The 17906-nt window shown below is 36.1% G+C and overlaps 1 protein-coding gene across 3 annotated transcripts in view; it reads left to right on the plus strand.

The window, feature by feature from the left end:
* Nucleotides 1-17906, plus strand: part of LOC110456768 (BAI1-associated protein 3-like) — a 184232-nt gene that overhangs the window by 84285 nt on the left and 82041 nt on the right. The window lies entirely within an intron of this gene.

Here is a 17906-nt window from a genome sequence, read left to right on the forward strand (position 1 = left end):
TTTTAGTCTTCCTGGGTATCTTATGTCGTAGTATCAAATAGACCCTTGATGGAGGTCACATTTACAGAATATTCTAATTTCATATAACAAGTACTTAGTAATACATCCCTCGAATCATCGGTACGTTCGTTTTGAGACACGTCATTCTTCTATTTTTAAAAACATCAAGTCCTTCAACATAAATCACGCGCTCCAAGTCAATATCGGTTTTTATCGGCGGAAACGTGATGCACTTCTGGTCAATAGTCTGTCGGGAATAGTAATAAAAAATAGGAATGTTAAGGGGATTAATATTGACCTTTGTTGGTCCCTGAGTGGGATATACATACAGGCGATTAAACTTACATATAGGCGATGCAATTTGAACCTGTAGCTCGTTCTATCAATCTCATCAGCTTTTTTATGATAGAAGTTCGACACGACATGTCATATATAAAAGTTAAAAAAAACCACCAAAACATTTCGATGATTGCTTGTTTTATGTAATCTGACCCCTTTTTTGAATGTCATGGTTGGAACAATTGACATACCAGGTCATTGTGATGATGACTAATGAGAAGACATTTTGTGCTGTATAACCACGGGAAAGAAATGCATTGTTATCTGGCTGAATAGTTCAATACTGAATGTAAAGTGTGTCTAGAACACCGGATCAGGGCATTGCGACAAAACTTGCTGGATGTCACATGATCCGTACATGCATCTGTCATAGAAATTCATGAAAAACATTCATCTAAAGAGTTGCAGCATTGTGATCAGCCTTCGCTTGATTTCAGGTGAATTGTCTTTGTCAAAGCATTTCATGGAAGCACAATTAAACAAACTCTTTGAGTAGCGTTATTGTGATCAATTTCTGCCTGATTTCTTGTGACGGGTCTGTCGTCTGGCATTTCATTGAGCTGGAACTATAATAATCCCGCGTTACCTGGTAGGCAATCACGTGATCTGTCTGTCGTCTGCCATTTCGGTGAGGTAGAACTATAAAAAGTACTGAAACGGCAGACAAGCAATCAAGTACGTTCATTTTTTATAAACTGCATTGTAACAAAGTCAAGAGCGACATCATGGCATGGGTTTCGTGTCATTTTAGCGCGGAATCGGTGTTGCAGGAAAACGACATACCATAAAATTTACATCGGTACTGCACTATTGTCGATTACTCATTAAATATATTTTTTTGTATCCTGCTCCGTAAAGAAAAGACAAAAATCCATAGGAATTACCTTTGAATCTAACAGCACCACAACGTATGTCGACTACACGCTAGTTTTTGCACCAGAATTACATCACATATCGTTTGAACCCCGGTGTGCTAGTAGGAGAGGATTATACTCACGAACTCTGTGGTAGCGTATGCCATGCATCAAAACAGGGTCTAAGGATAGTTGCATGTTCACCTAGAAGTAACCTCTGGCATAACAACCATTCGTCTGTCTTACGTTAACTGTTAAGGCGTTTAATACAGTTACTAAAGAAAAAAATCATAGAGCAGATGGAGAGATACCTTAACAAAACCGCCAAAATTTAAAAACATGGCCTGTTCCATGACGGAATTGTTTGTTTTGAAGACCATCGATCGTATACAACCAATATATACAAGCGTAAATACACAAATGTATAGGATTCGCCTTTTACCGGAACTAGGCCGTTAAGAACCATCAATCTATCGATCAATCAAAATCAGTCAACACACAAGTACAAAATCGAAACTCTCGACGAAATTAAACAGGAAAAGACAGTAACAGGAACCGTTAAGACGTTAAAGCAAAGGACATGACATGATTCCAGATCACAGACCAAACAAACTCAACGCCGTTTAAAAAATATCCTCATTGGATATATTTATCGTATTTACGACCATCATGCACTATTACTTTGAGGAGGAAGTCCCTTACTTAATGGTTCTCGTTATGATTGATTGTTAAAATACAGTGGATCATTCTTTACTCTTAGGGGGGCAGCAGTGGCCAAATTGTAAGGCGTCTGACATTCTGCTAACACTAGTACTCCACCACTGGGTCGCGGGTTCGATGCCTACGTGGGGCAGTCGCCAGGAACTGGTCGTAGGTCGGTAGGTCCAAAACCTGGCACTTCCTAAAATGACTATAGCTGTTAATAAGACTTAAAGCATAAATAAACCAAACCAAATCTTTACTCGTATAAAGTTAACTAAATTACTTGAATAAACTAAGGTATGGACTGATCAAAGTTATTGACAATGTATAATCCAGTTAAAAAAAAAGATAAAAAGTCATGGTTATAAAACGTTTCACAAATTTGGGTGAGTTATGCGAGTCCCTTTTGTGACGTGACATCACGTCATTAGAACATGACACGGTGCCAACAGTCAACATTCTCTGTCCATTATAGGTTTTGGATTTAGTCAAGGATTCCTCTGACTTTTTACAGCAGAATAACATGACCAATCTCTGGCGACCTCTACCTCTAAAATACTTAAAAAACTCTTCGCATGAATAATCCTTTAAAAACCAACGTTTTATGGTTAAGCTGACATTTTTTAACGACGTTACCATGACTACCACGTAATGAAAGTCTGCCATGATCATCTGTCCTATGTTAAAAGTCAGTCTCGCAGTAAATTATTAACGACAGTTTCAGAGGTTGGAATGACTGACTTCGCGGGCTGTTAGTGAAATGTAGCATAAATCATTAACGAATTCCGTGTCATAATGCGGTCGTTACCAAAGAGATGTAACTATTTTTTGGCGGACAAGTCGGGACTGAAATTGGACACGACCAATCGTAAACCAAAATGATACTTATTGCATTTACGTTTTTTCTTTATCTTACAGGTAGGCACTGTTAACATACAAGTAAGTAGAGGAATGAAGATCGACTGCAAATTATTTGGCAAAAGGGACCTTATATATCTCAAGACAATTGAATGTAGCAAATATATTTCATTTTGGCCAATGTCCAGTATTCTATTTTTGGATTAATTAACGACTAGACAGGAGATAATAGAAACAAGATGTTTGTACGTGACGTATTAAAAGGATGACCTTGTCACTATTGTCACTAGACGTCAATAGACAATTTACCCTGCTGTACATTTGCGACAAAGCGTAGAACACGATTCTTATTTCATGGAAATCTTATATGATATTATCTTGTTGAAACTACTCTACCGTTGACTATTAAGAAAAAATTCTATAAGCATTTAAGAAAACGCTTACCGTAACAGTGTTTTTATTTAGATATTTTCATGCTTTTATTTTACCAGAAATATAAAATCCCACAGAGCATTGTGCTCTGTGCGAGACATTATAATTATTAGGCGGTGCTTTGTAAAAACAAGAAAATTGTCTACATACCACGCACTGTGGCGCACTAAAACATTTGAAAGTATGTCATATTTGTCATTTGTTATTTACAACGAAAAACGTAAAATACTTTAAAATTAACACTTAAGTTGTATACTTATTTAAAAAAGCATATATGAGAACACTTATAAAGTTAAATGCAGTATATATACTATTTAATAGAATGACAAATATTCAAGCACAATAGGCATATTCTACTTTCAGTAACGTTTGTAAATAAACTATCCTTACATACAGTTACATTGTAAACGGCCTTCATGTTCCGACTCTTGTTCTGACCAAATGAACGTTATAAATTGTCAAAGCATGGTAAGAATGTAATACAATACGTTTCTGTTTAAGAAATTAATGACAAGATGAGACAAATACATCTGTAGATATGACAAATGGCATATCGTGTATCTTTGGTTTGACTTATTTACTCTGTTGTTCCCCTAAATATGCTTCGCTCCAGTGTGACCTACATATAAGGACAAGCAGTAAACTACGTGAATCCCTATAATTGGGAAAACAGTTTTGCAATTTACACATATTAACTGTCAGTTACGGGCTGCCGAGTTTTAAATGTATTGAAAATCAATAAGTCCTTTGTGATCCAAACATTTTGACAAGGACTACAGGGATAAGCATTGTCTGACCATCTGCTATTGTTTTAGATTATTCAGCCAATACGAGATGGGTGTCTCCACAATTAAAATAACTCACGTTGTTTTGTCGCATTGCGTTGGTACATGTAATGTTTTCCGGTATATAGGGAGTAATCCTATCCTTTCTCGCCAAATTATTACTAAATTTGACATATGATCTATATCATGAATTTTAAGATTTGTTAAGTGATTTTAAATTACATACAGTTGAGCGTTCTTCAATTTGCTGAAGGATTTACACTTACAAAACTCGCACCTCTCTGCAAATTAATAAAAAAACATAAATTTTCGCGATAAGCTGATATAAAAAAAGGCCTTGATAAAGGAAATATGGAAGGAAAAATGTCGACGATTTGTCCTCATTTAAGGACATCGAGACAAGTTGCGTAGAGTTAAGCATTATTTATGGTCAAAGCCTAGTTTTACAACGTTAAATAGATTATATGCATATATCTTATCCACAGTAGGTAAAAATTACAGTAGTGTTACAAAAAAGACTACAAAGATAACAGTTTCACATCCCGATTTTCCTAGGTCTTACAGCATGCCGTTGTTAAAGCGTTATATCTGTTTGGCCTACTTCTAAAATGTTCCACCAATTTACTGATGTTACGGAATATAGCTTTAGAGTAGTATGGTTGATCAAATATTTAATTACATACCTATATACATAGTATATCAATTTACACATTAAAAATGAATTAATTTCTATTTCGATCAATGTTGCTGATAGAAATGAATTAACATATTCAGCATCGAGAATAAACACCAAGCACCCACATCAGGAATTCTCACTTTCATGTTTCATTAAGATAATTGAACATGATAAAACAAGCCACCAGCATTCTAATTGATGTTATGCCTGTGTGTGTTAAAACATCGATCATCGGGCAGTCGCGCTTAGCGTGATGATAAACAAACCAGGAACAAGGTTGGGACAATATATCTTGACAATTATACTCGTTATTTGTATACATTCTTTCCTCTTGATAGGGGTTAAAAACACGCAAAGATGTTTTGAAATACACAGATATTGAGGAAAACTCGGACATTATTTTCAGAAACTGAAATGACCGAAGATTAACGAGATGAATCTTAAGGCTTAACCAGTGAGGGCATTGAAACATTACCGCAAACTATTGCTTTCGGGAGAAAGAGAAGACTAAGGTTTTTTTAAACTTATCTCTTGAGAGTGAGTCAAGAAAACATGTTTTAGATCGTAGCTTATAAACTAGTTTTCTGTTTCAAATTGGTTTGTAGGGTGGCGCAGTGGTTAGCGCACTCGACGTGTGGAGGTCTATTCCCCAATCGGGCGTGAAAAAATGTATGGGATAACCGCCCGACAACGTTGGTTTTCTCCGGATACTCCGATTTCTTTCCACATGGAGACCAATTGCGCGCTACAAACCGGGCCAACAATAGTGATTAATATAAGTAGATTTCACTTGATTCGTTATTGCTGTTAAATAAGTTTAGTGTATTCTATTTTTGTTAATTATACAGAAAGCGGCACAGTTGAAGCACCAATCAAAGCTAGTAAAATTGTTATATAATACTTAATATCGTGCAATGATATTTCACAAAGATGTTTAAAGTCTTATCATGAATTTCTTGAGTAATTAATACAATATAATGACTAAATTCACGGGGATGTTTCTATTTTCGGGTCCGAAAATGCTCTGAGGAATCAAACACAAGTCAATTTGACTAGGATGTCGGAAAACAATCGTATGTCCAATGGGATTGTAGCTTTGCAGTCACGTGACCATCACACAAGTTGAATGATTGTTTCTTGTACGACCCGCTTAAAAGGGGACAATTACCAATGTCACTTTTAATTTCCACCAGTTTAGTTATGATAAATGAAGACACTTTATCTTAATAGCGACTGTTAGGAATCTATACTGAGAAATATGGTACGTCTTTCTCGCTTTCGAGACGAAAATGCCATAGGCTGTACTTTCTATACCTAAGTCTAAGCCTTACTAATTATTATCGATATACTTTAAATGAAGATAAGACGAAAAACAAATGCAGTTAATATAAAATCATTATATACCAGTCGGAAGTGCCCTTCACCGTAACGTTTTTTTTCTATCGATCTGTGGTCGGCACGTTTGACATGGTCGCAGGATCGTTAGTGCTTACGCCTTTCTTCACACACGAATGATTGTTGGTTCCGGACAAAAATCTCCCATACCGGAATATATAGAATATCGATAAAAAATATAGCGTCTATTCATAAGAGTATGTGGCAAAATTACTAACATGTGTATCGGTTAAAATGCTAGGAACCATCAACGAAATTTCATAAAATTATAAATATGAATATCTAAAGGACAATTAAATACAACACAGGAGCGATTTTTATTTTAATAATATGAGTTGCAAGTTAAATATGTGATTCAACATGAAACCTTTCTTCGAAGAAATAGGATATTGGCAGAGTGCTGCCAAAATGACGCTGTATCAGTTATATGATTATTGCCTTGTTGGCGTTACTCAAAGACAAGCGAAGATAAAGCATCCTTACATCTTTTCTAATATTCACCTTATTTTACGTAGTGTATGTGTACGTGTAAAATGTTTTAATACCCTATTTTTTATTTGTGAAAATGTAGTTATTCCCGATATTTCACTGGTAAAAATGTCATAAATCATCGGTACATACTTTTGTATGGTTATGTACGTAGTAGACTGTTTTGTTAAGGACAAAAAATCGCCAAGGAAATTCTGAAGAAGAATCGATAAATACAGTAAATAAATGTGTATATCACTGTGCAGTGGGCTGCATACATTTTCGTTTTTACCCTGTTTAAACAAAGAAACGCCAATTAAACGTGTTAAGAACCATTAACGATTTTTCACAAAATTGTCGATGAATATTTCTTTCTGAATATTTTACGTGCGGTAAATATAATAGACCTCATACTTTTTATTTACTGAGTGTTTCGTTTAAAAATGACATTCATTTTGACGAGTATGTGGTAAAAAATAAATAACCCATCAACGAAATTTCATCTATATATTGTGGTTTTTTTTGTGTGTAGAAAAGACATACCAAGATTAAGACAGACTCTAATGTACAGTGCTTGTACATGCTACTTAGATTGTGCTTATCACACGTAGCTTGAAGTAATTAAAAAAACAAAAAGTAAACATTTATTTTACATTCATGTAACCGCTTTGGTTTCACACAGAATGTGTAGGTTCAGTACAATGCTATTATGAGAGACTGAAAGAAAACATTAACCAAACAGGACACTATTTCACTGACAATGATGAACACATATGCAATGCAAAATGTATTTGAGTGAATTGCTTATTTATGCATACATTTTACTTAAAGAACATTTCACGTCAAGTTTTGCACATACGTGAGGAAATTCAATATCTCTAGCACATCACAAAAACGCGGATCCTAATTAGGTTCCAAGAAACGGAACAAATGATGCCCAGTGGCATCAGATCCCGCTACATCAGGACAAATTTAGACAAAAAGTAGATAAGTGATTTCTGAGGGCAAAGTGTGCACGTCAATATAACTATTCGAGGAAATATCTCATCTATGTAGAATTTGCTGATTATCGGTTGATTATTTCAGCACACACAGGAGACCGGAACCGGAAATAGATCATTAACATTTTATACGCGATGAAAATATTACTAATGATAAAAAATGGATAGTCTACATGAGTATTATGTCTTTTGAAATATTAAAAATACAATCAGTTATCAACTTTCAATTGCAGCCATTGGTTAAGGTATAACGGTGTATTGGATGTGCAGGTTGTTGAACAGAAACGCTTGAATAAATATGACGATTCCATGAAAGACGTCGGGAGATATTATTTATATACGAGTTATTTTGTGGGATATTATGGAAATGATAATTCATTAAATCTTTACATGTTTCAAGATGATAGAGTGCTTGTTTGATAAAGTCAATAGTCTCATGTAGATTAGCTGGTCACGAAGGCAGTTCGTGAGAAGGTTGCTGGTGGAAAATTTACCTTGATCCAAAGTTGACTGCAGGCTTCTGAGTCTCTATCTATCCATGTGTGTATTTAGATAAAAAATATAATTATAAAAAAGTTTTATTCTGCTTTAAAATCAAGATGTGTGGATAGATAAACAGTATTGTGTAACTAATATACCTTCGAGAAAAACAGACGCTCATGAGATTAGATCAGAAAATTTCTCTTGAGGGTAAACAGTTTGCAACTAGTGTTAATCAAGTGTATGATTTGAAGGGGCATATTTTTAACGGAGACGACGTTTACATAGCTTCCTTCAATTCATACGCCTTTGGTGATGTTGCAAGTTTTGTAATGTTTATAATTAGTTAAAAAAACTATATACAGAACGCTAAATTTTAGAGGTCAGCGAGGTAAATAGCAAGGATGTCACATTCGAGCACCCACGCAATACTAGACTGAGTTATGAAACGCTAGATGATTAGGCACAGAAGAAGTGTTTCGTTTATTATAATATCTTGATTTCAAAGTTTGAGACGTCTCCTGTATTTGATATTTCACAGAAATGATGGCGACACGACATGTATGTATCACCGGAAACGCTTTCCATGATGTCTTTCGTTTTGTTTTGCTGTCTCCTCGTTTCCGGTTGTCACCTTCCGTGTTAAGAGGAACATTTTATTCCTAATGTGGAAACATGTGAGTTGTTCAATGTTATAAACTGATATCACGACCTGGTTAATGATATAAAATGAGCTTATTCAGCAAATGAGCACGCGTATATTTATCTATTCATCAAAATACCAAGGAAATTGACAAAGAACAACACATTTCGGAGGCATAAATTATAATTAACCTGGAGGTGTATAAAAGGGAATATCCGCTTGTGCATGCTGGCTGATTATTGTAAATAAAAATCAAGTGCGGTTAAGTTTCCGGGCATGTATCGACAAAGTTAGCATCAACAATTTATGTACTGTAAAACTGATTTTGATAAATGACGAAACGTGGACGAAGCAAATGAAATCGCCATGCGTTGTTGGTTCTCACAGCAGTACGGGAACGTTCGATAGATATCCAATCAAATAAACGAACCTCTGTTTATTTAGCTTAATACATTTCTCGGGAACTATGTGTTCTGTTCACACCTATAACTTATCAACTATTTCATTTAATTTATTCTGCCGATCACGACGTTACGAAATTAAATGCAATCTTCTGCACTCGATGTTTGTCTCGATGAGCAATGAAGCTCCCTGTGTCCACAGCTGTCTTCTGCTTCTGTCGAATTTATCCCGCCCTTTTCAACGAACAATAGACGACATATACGTGTGTATTTATACGATTACGTGCACGCGCGTGTCGCATAGTCTATTAACATACATTGTAATTAGCGGTTAACGAACACGTGTTAAAAAATTCTACAATCGATATTTGCTGTTCTTTAAAAGACAATTTAAGCTTGATTTAAAATGCATCCATTTGAAGATACAGATACTGTTTTCTAAGTTAAGATAACGTAAAAGCTTACCAGATTACTGTTTGAAGAATGAAAATAAAAGGAGCTCGGTGCATCAGCGTATGGCGATTAAGGTTTATTTCACACTAACTGTGCGTGCACTCGACAGTAATGATATCTGATATGTGAACAGTCTTGGAGAACAAAGCCACATAAAGTAACGAGCACGTAAGCACGCATTGCAGCCACCTTCTTCGTGTTTCTTATCTTTCCCTGAATCAACTTGAAATTGAAATCGTCTCTGCCATCAATGACGCAATTCATATCAGCTAGGCAGAAATCTGCCTCCACGAATACCTTTGCATAACGTGTTTTAATCATCAAGTAATGATATTACTATAACAAAAAATGTTTGTCCCAGTATCTGGACAGGACATCGATTTCAATTCTTACTATGATAATGTTGTGTATGTCCTACTGCAGAACTGGGAAGAAGTATATTCATAGAAAAATCTTTTTATTGTCAAATTCTGTCGATGAAGGAATGACATTGAAGACACAATGTTACCAGGTTAATTGATTTGACCAGAATATCGTGGTATCAGACTGATGTGATTCACAATAACGTCTTAAGTATAGATTTTATGCAAATGTATTAATTCTTATGCAACGTTACTTTTGGCACGCGCCATTTAAAGAGACGCTTGCACGTGTGTTGATCAATTATCAAAGGCTTGATTTGTGTCATAACATTCTTGTCGAGTTATTTATAGAAGTTTTTGCAGTGTTCATCAAATTTGTCAACAAGTAAAATAATTGCTTATGAAAATAATACTTTGATGGATATTTGAAATCAGTAGAAGCAAGGGTTCTTTACTCCACTTCCTCGCACGCTAATACGAATGAGCATTGTAAAGACACGTTAACGACGGTAGGACGCGCGATACATGTAACTCAGAACAAAGATCGGATGCCCAATTCCAGGCGCTGTCGTAATGTTATTATGACGTCACAAGCTTTCTCTGCGTTACTACGTTATCATTTGTCATATTATCAAATTAAAAAAAAGATAGTGTGGTCATAAAAATGTTTGCTATTTAAGACGTCATATCACGTTTATTATAACGTCACGTCGGTCGAAACGTTGAGAAGTATTGGCAAACCAAGTCAAGTGTTAGAGTTGTCTGTCAGGACAGGATGTAATTAAAAAACTCGGAAAGCATGTGATAAACACTAGACATATCACGACAATGATGTTAAATTAGAAAGATAAAGTTTGCGGAATAAAAGTCAAATATTTAATGACATGACGTTTGTAAATGATACAGAAAAATAAAGCAATGCATTTTTACATTCAGATGGTAAGGAATACATGTTATCGCGACCTTCCACGAGTTTTCCCCTTCGAAGAGTTCTTGCCGGAAAATGTACAAGTCTCGCGAGAGAATGCGAGGATACGGGGGCAAAACAATCTGCCCTGTGTAAACAATATGCCCCACCTTAACTGTATTGAACCAACAAAATAATTCACAAGAATAGAGGTCACATCAAATGCATTTAGTAATGACATTCCAATCTAATTGTTTGTTCAAAACAAGCCTTCTGACATTTCATTTACATAAAGGTAACACACGATACTCTGTACGCCGCTGACGGTCCTTCACAACTGTGACGCTTTAGCTTCTTCCTCTTGTCTGCTTGCTATCATAGGTGTACTAGCTCCCCATTATTCTTATTTGGAGTAGGTGATACCTTTTGACTTGAAAATATTAGCCAATTCATTACATGGAAGTTCGTGGAAATTCGTATCTGAATGTTTTGGCGCTGCCATGTTGTTTATATATCCGTTGCCCCAGCGCGTACAGTTAAATCCCCTCCTATATGAAGAGTTCCACTGGTCGCGATATCATCTATTGTCACGTAATTCAGTCAAGGAAATCCATTTATTGTTCATACCGTTAATACCTTACGCAATCGATTGCTCGAAACTAGGAAACGTTTTAATTAAATTCGAAGCCATGTTGTTTCCGGATAACTATTGGTCCCCGTCATATATGTTCTAGATCATTCCAGAAAGGTAACTTTGTGGGTTGGACATTTCTCCTACTGCTAGATAAAACAGCAATTTAAATGCAATAAGATAAACTAATCTCGAATTTTATTTCCCTAAAAGACATTAGCTTGGGTGTGAAGCGATATAAACAGGTCAGGTTTTAGTTTGTTCAGCAAGGTTATTTCCCATTTTTAAAAAGTTGCAAAATATTCACACAGAAATTGGCTAAAAAAGGTTATGAGTTATGGACATTGAATGAATTTAATTGAATAATATATAAAATGTGTATGCAACTTTCTCGTTATATGTTCTAGATCGGTCCCATTTTCTTACTCAGTTCATCATAATTTAAATAAGATTAATTTAAATGCAATTAATATTGCTTTTCCGCAGGACTTATGAAACATTTTCAAGATATTATTTAAATCTAATTAAAATAGGAATCTCTATTTTAGTAGACACACATTTATCAAAGTTATTCAGCCTCTTTCGTCTATTTTGATGAGGTCAAACAAACGTTATGTTGTGGTTCACTTTTTCTAACTGAAATTGAGTACGAGGTTATTTCAACGGAGACTAGAAGTTCATTTTTAAAAGGCTGGAAGTTTATGTCTGCTGACACAGGTACATGTAGTTTATGTCTACTGGGACAGTAAGTTCATGTCTACTGACACAGGTACGTGTAGTTTATCGCCGCTGGGACATGAACAATTGTAGTTCATGTCTACTGACACAGGTACATGTAGTTTATCTCAACACGGACATGTAGTTCATATCTACTGACACAGGTACATGTAGTTTATGTCTATTGGGAAATTGTAGTTCATGTCTAATGACACAGGTACATGTAGTTTATGTCTATTGGGAAATTGTAGTTCATGTCTACTGACACAGGTACATGTAGTTTATCTCAACACGGACATGTAGTTCATGTCTACTGACACAGGTACATGTAGTTTATCTCAGCTGGGTCATTGTAGTTATGTCTACTGACACAGGTACATGTAGTTTATCTCAGCACGGACATTGTAGTTCATGTCTACTGACACAGGTACATGTAGTTTATGTCTATTGGGAAATTGTAGTTCATGTCTACTGACACAGGTACATGTAGTTTATCTCAGCTGGGATATGTAGTTCATGTCTACTGACACAGGTACAGGTAGTTTATCTCAGCTGGGACATTGTAGTTATGTCTACTGACACAGGTACATGTAGTTTATCTCAGCTGGGACATTGTAGTTATGTCTACTGACACAGGTACATGCAGTTTATCTCAGCTGGGACATGTAGTTCCTGTCTTCTGACTCTGGTACATGTAGTTTATCTCAGCTGGGATATGTAGTTCATGGCTACTGACACAGGTACAGGTAGTTTATCTCAGCTGGGACATTGAAGTTTATGTCTACTGACACAGTTACATGTAGTTTATCTCAGCTGGGACATTGTAGTTAATGTCTACTGACACAGGTACATGTAGTTTATCTCAGCTGGGATATGTACAATTGTAGTTCATGTCTGTTAAGACAAGTCTTTCATGTGTACTGGGACAGACAGTTGATGTTATACTTAGGTAGAATGTCCATATCTTATAAAGACATGTAATTCAAATCTACTAAGACAGGTTGTTAATGTCTACTGGGACAAATAGTTCATGTCTCCTAATACAGGTAGCTAATGGCTGATTGGACAAGAAGTTCTTGTCATCAGAGAAAGGAATGTCATGTTCCTATGTTATACGTTCATTTTACTATGACAGGAAGTGTGTGTCCACTGGGACAGGAAGGTCATATTCCTATGTGTTACGTTCATTTTACTAGGACAGGAAGTTCATGTCTACTAGGACAGGAAGTTCCTATCTACTAGGACAGGAAGTTCAAGCTCCTTTTTGTTACTTTCATTTTACTAGGACAGGACGTTTATGTCTTTTAGGGCAGCAAGTTCGTGTCTACTGGGACAGGAATGTCATGTTCCTATATGATACGTTAACTTTTCTAGGTCAGGAAGTTCATGTTTACTAGGACAGGAAGTTCGTGTTTTCTAGGACAGGGAGTTCGTGTCTACTTGAACAGGAAGGTCATGTTCATATGCGTTTCGTTCGTTTTACTAGGACATGTACTTCATGTCTTCTTGAACAAGTATTTCATGTTTCTCATGACAGGTATTTAATGTCTATAAGGACATGCAGTTCCTATATGACAGGTAGGTAATGTCTGTAGGAGGTAACAGTTTATGATTGCTTGTACTGCCTTCAACTATTCAAATCGCAATAATTTGTTAGAGATATATCCGGATAATAACACAAACAATCTAGCATACGGGATGTTACTATCGCTAAATGTAGGTGAAAGTCAACAGAACAGCCTAACACATGTTACGCTATATTGGGGTTTGAAACTTTATCAGAACTGGGAAGATTTAATTTCAGAACGAAAAATACACTTTTCTATTGCGTCAACTAATTGGGTTTTTACTTTCTAAGCTCTTATTGAATACGTCTCTTCCTTAACTTAATTAAAACCGATGTTAATTCAAGGACAATCATATAACGATGCAATAACAACTCATGTTTTGCTAATTCTTTGGTCTGACAATTTTGGTAAAAATGTTTTTGATTCTAAAATTTTGGATATAAAGGGATTTTATACAGGATTACCTGAAATAAAAAATTACCGACTAGTTCAGAATGCTTCAAAAAAATTTGAAACAGCTTTTTCGTTCTTTCATCAAAACGTTGTGTACTGGTAATACACATATTATTTAACATGATCGATCCATAGCAAATCGTTTTCTATTTCAAACTTACCAAATGGTAAAAAGGATTTGTAAAACTTTATAATGAATCTACTGAGAAATAACATGCAGGTTAGATAAAAAAAAAACTGTATTCCTTGCTATATAACACTGCATGCTCATAGAAGACCCCGGATGTTGATCCTTTGTATACAATTGAAGGTTTTGTACTGTGTTTCCTACTTTCTACTACAGTGGAACGCACATAAGACCTGTTGTTCCCATTGCAATACGTGGAACACCTTTGTTTTTGTTTTCTCTTTTACGCTTGCTGTCATTTCAATGATGCCTCCCTAGTGACCCGGTTAAGTGTCATAACCCTGTGTCTACTTTGTGTCATTTCTGTGTGATGACAATTTAAAAAGCCCCGTCATCTTTGGAAACCTTTGTCGTTGAGTGCGGTGACAAATAACAAGGATATCGTGTTTGGACACGTTTGTTATTGACTGTGGTTAACATTTTCACAGCCAAATCATCTATAAACACGGTTGTTTTTCGTGTGACGACAATTTAAAACACCCCATCATACCTTTTTTGTTCAGTGTGGTGACAACTTAAAAATCATCATGTGCAAACAGCGTTAACCCATTACGCGGTCAGCACCGTTGTTATATAGTATGGAAACAATTGTTAATACCCCAACATCTTTGAGCACCATTGTAGTTCACTGTGCTGACAATTTCAAAAAATCGAATCATTTGTAGGCACAGTTCTTAAACAGTGTAGTGACAATTTGAACATGTCACCCGAAGGCATTTTATAATTCTGTTGTATGGTAACAATGCCAAAAAACAAAGTTATCTTTGGACACCGTTGTTGTTGTACGGTGCAAACATAATTTAAAAAGTAAAGTTTCATCCGTGGACATTGTGTTGCGGCAACGTTAAGTCTCTAACAACCAAAATACCTACAGATGTACCAGGTCACCTATCTTAGTACGGTGTCGCTCTGTCAGGCTGCGCTCTTTGATGTTATTTTGTGTTTAAGAAGTGAATGCCTGAGCAAAATAGAAGAAAAAAAATACACCAGCAACCCAGGCTTACAAGCAGAGAGAAAACTTAGGCCAAAAAGCAATCAATGACTCATCAAACAATTGATTACCTATATTTAAAGCTATTATGCTTGATTGTTTCTTTGAATGGGGCCGCGATAGCCGGGTGTTTAAGGCGTTTGCCCGTCTTAATCGCTAAAGCCGTCCATCACTGGGTCGCGGTTTAAAGCCTACGTGGGGCAGTCACCAGGTACGGGCCACATATCTGTGTTTTTTCTCCGGATACTCAGGTTTTTAACCAGGAAAACTATGGCACGTCCTTAAATTACCAAAGATGTTGAAGGAACGTAAAACACAAACAAACCAAACCAATCTAAACAAAGTATCTAAACATTAATTGACATTTCCAACGCAGTAAATTCATATAGAACCTCGCTGTAGCCTAAGACCACCAAAACAATACGATCATGTAGGGCAATATGAATATAGGTAATAGATAATATGGTTGAACGGCCAATGCAAAGCCCCATAGTAGTCTAAACGTTCAATCAACGAAATTCGGTCATAGATGGCCACATGGAAGACAAAATGACCCATCAGAACCATTAAGTCATACATGACCACGTGACAGTCTTTTCAACCCATTAAATCAATGTGATACATAGTGACATGGTAATCTTGCATGGCCGCACGGTAATCAAAACAGCCCATCGATACAATAAGGTCATACAACAGAGCTACACAGCAAAAGAAACTGAAAATATCGCAAGCATTGCATTGTATACAACAGATCAACATGGGGTTCATCTACGACTCCTAAGCAGGGGACAGGGGCAGTATAACACTATTCTGCAGCATTCGTTGACAATGTTGAAGATGGTTTCATTCTAATAGTGTATCAATCAACATTTAATCCGTATATAGTGTCTTGTCACGATGCTTCGGACCTAATTCATACCTCTAGGGACGCATATTCATATCAATGTGACTATTTACATTTCTTCTCATTGAATTAAAAAAAAAGAATGATGGAATCACATTACCATTTGAAGCTACAATCTCTACACGATCCTTTCTGATGTGAACGAAAATAGCCCCCTTGAGAATTTTAAGCTTTGACATAAAACATCTCATTCGTTGAAGGATTACAGAAAAAAAGATAATTCGTCATCTGCTGGTTTGATAAATCACGATGTTTCGCCCTTTTCCCTCAGAGGTCCGTTTTAGTGTGACACTTTGAACACGGGTGAAAAAATGTAATCTTATCCAATTATACGACTTCTTGTGTTGGATAAGTCTGTGCCATGCGTGTTCGAAGAAGTTCACAACAACATTTAAAATGTCAGTGTTCGTTTTTAAAGGATACAGGTGTCGTAAAGTTTAGTGTTTTTTTTCTCACCTTTAAAAGTAGAGTTTAGAGCTGGACAAAATCTAACGTGCTGGCTGGTGTGGTATCAAATCCCAGCATCGGGGCCAACTTATTAAAAACCTCAAAACAAGGTAATACAATAATGTCCACCTGCGTCAAAGTTAGTTCTTGAATTATTGCACATCTTCGAAACTACTCTGGTTATGTAATAACGGCGGCAGTAAGTATTTATTTTCTTAATTCTTGTAGAATAATGTTTAATATTTTTTTAATTAATTGTTGTCACTTCCTTATTTATGCATACGGACAAAATATAAATATCAACGTTATCTTTTTAAAATAATTTTTCTATAATATCAATCACCAAATCTCACGGGTAGCTTTCCGTGCGGTCGTCTGGTGCGCTTTTCCAATCTATTCTGTGCAACCTTTTTCCCCTCTGCGGCGTTGTCTCACTAGGCACGCCTGGTTCGCACGTGGTCAGAACAACACCAATGACTGGGTGAGGAAGTACGTTACCATGACCAGATTGTGACAATTACGTGAGATGAAACTTTAAGGTCGCCAAGGACTGGACAGAACATATCTGGATATTGTCTTTACACACTAAGGGCATTAGTTGTTGCGTGGACGTGGAAATCAATCAATACATGGTTCTACTGAATGTAGGTTAATCGGACGAAAGGCTATCTTGTTATCAGGCTCAGCTAAAACTGTTACTCTTAGGAAGATTTGAACATCTTGATAGTTAGGCAGAAGTACAAGTAATTACCATAGCCACGGTTTGGGTTTTAAACTAGTCGCACGACACTTGAATCCAGACGTATTTTTGTATATAGTGTATCGATTTCATTTTCTTGATGACCTGTATGTACTGGAAATATCTACAATTAGAATACGGTCTCAGATCGCAGACAGTCTTATGAAGAGCAGTTACATTGTTTTCCCTCGTTATTAAACAGCGTTCAATCTTGTTTTTGTGAGTGAAATGAAGCAGGCATTCTCTTCTATTAACGAAGGGAAATGAGCATGAATTCCAGGGTCAGGTCGACACTCAAAGCGGTCAAATTGCAATAATTAACATCATCTCTTATTTATTACGAGTTTCTAAAATTTCAAGATTTTTTAATCATGTTTTTATTGAAATATATATATGATTAATGTGAACCGTCCGTATCAATCTGTCTATACACATTGAAAAGCCTCAAAGATTTTATGTAAATCAAAAACTACTCAAACTACGAAAGATTGCTTCTAGGGCCTAGTAAAATTG

The sequence above is a fragment of the Mizuhopecten yessoensis genome, unplaced genomic scaffold (assembly GCF_002113885.1).
Source record: "Mizuhopecten yessoensis strain PY_sf001 unplaced genomic scaffold, ASM211388v2 scaffold8841, whole genome shotgun sequence".
Taxonomy (NCBI): domain Eukaryota; kingdom Metazoa; phylum Mollusca; class Bivalvia; order Pectinida; family Pectinidae; genus Mizuhopecten; species Mizuhopecten yessoensis.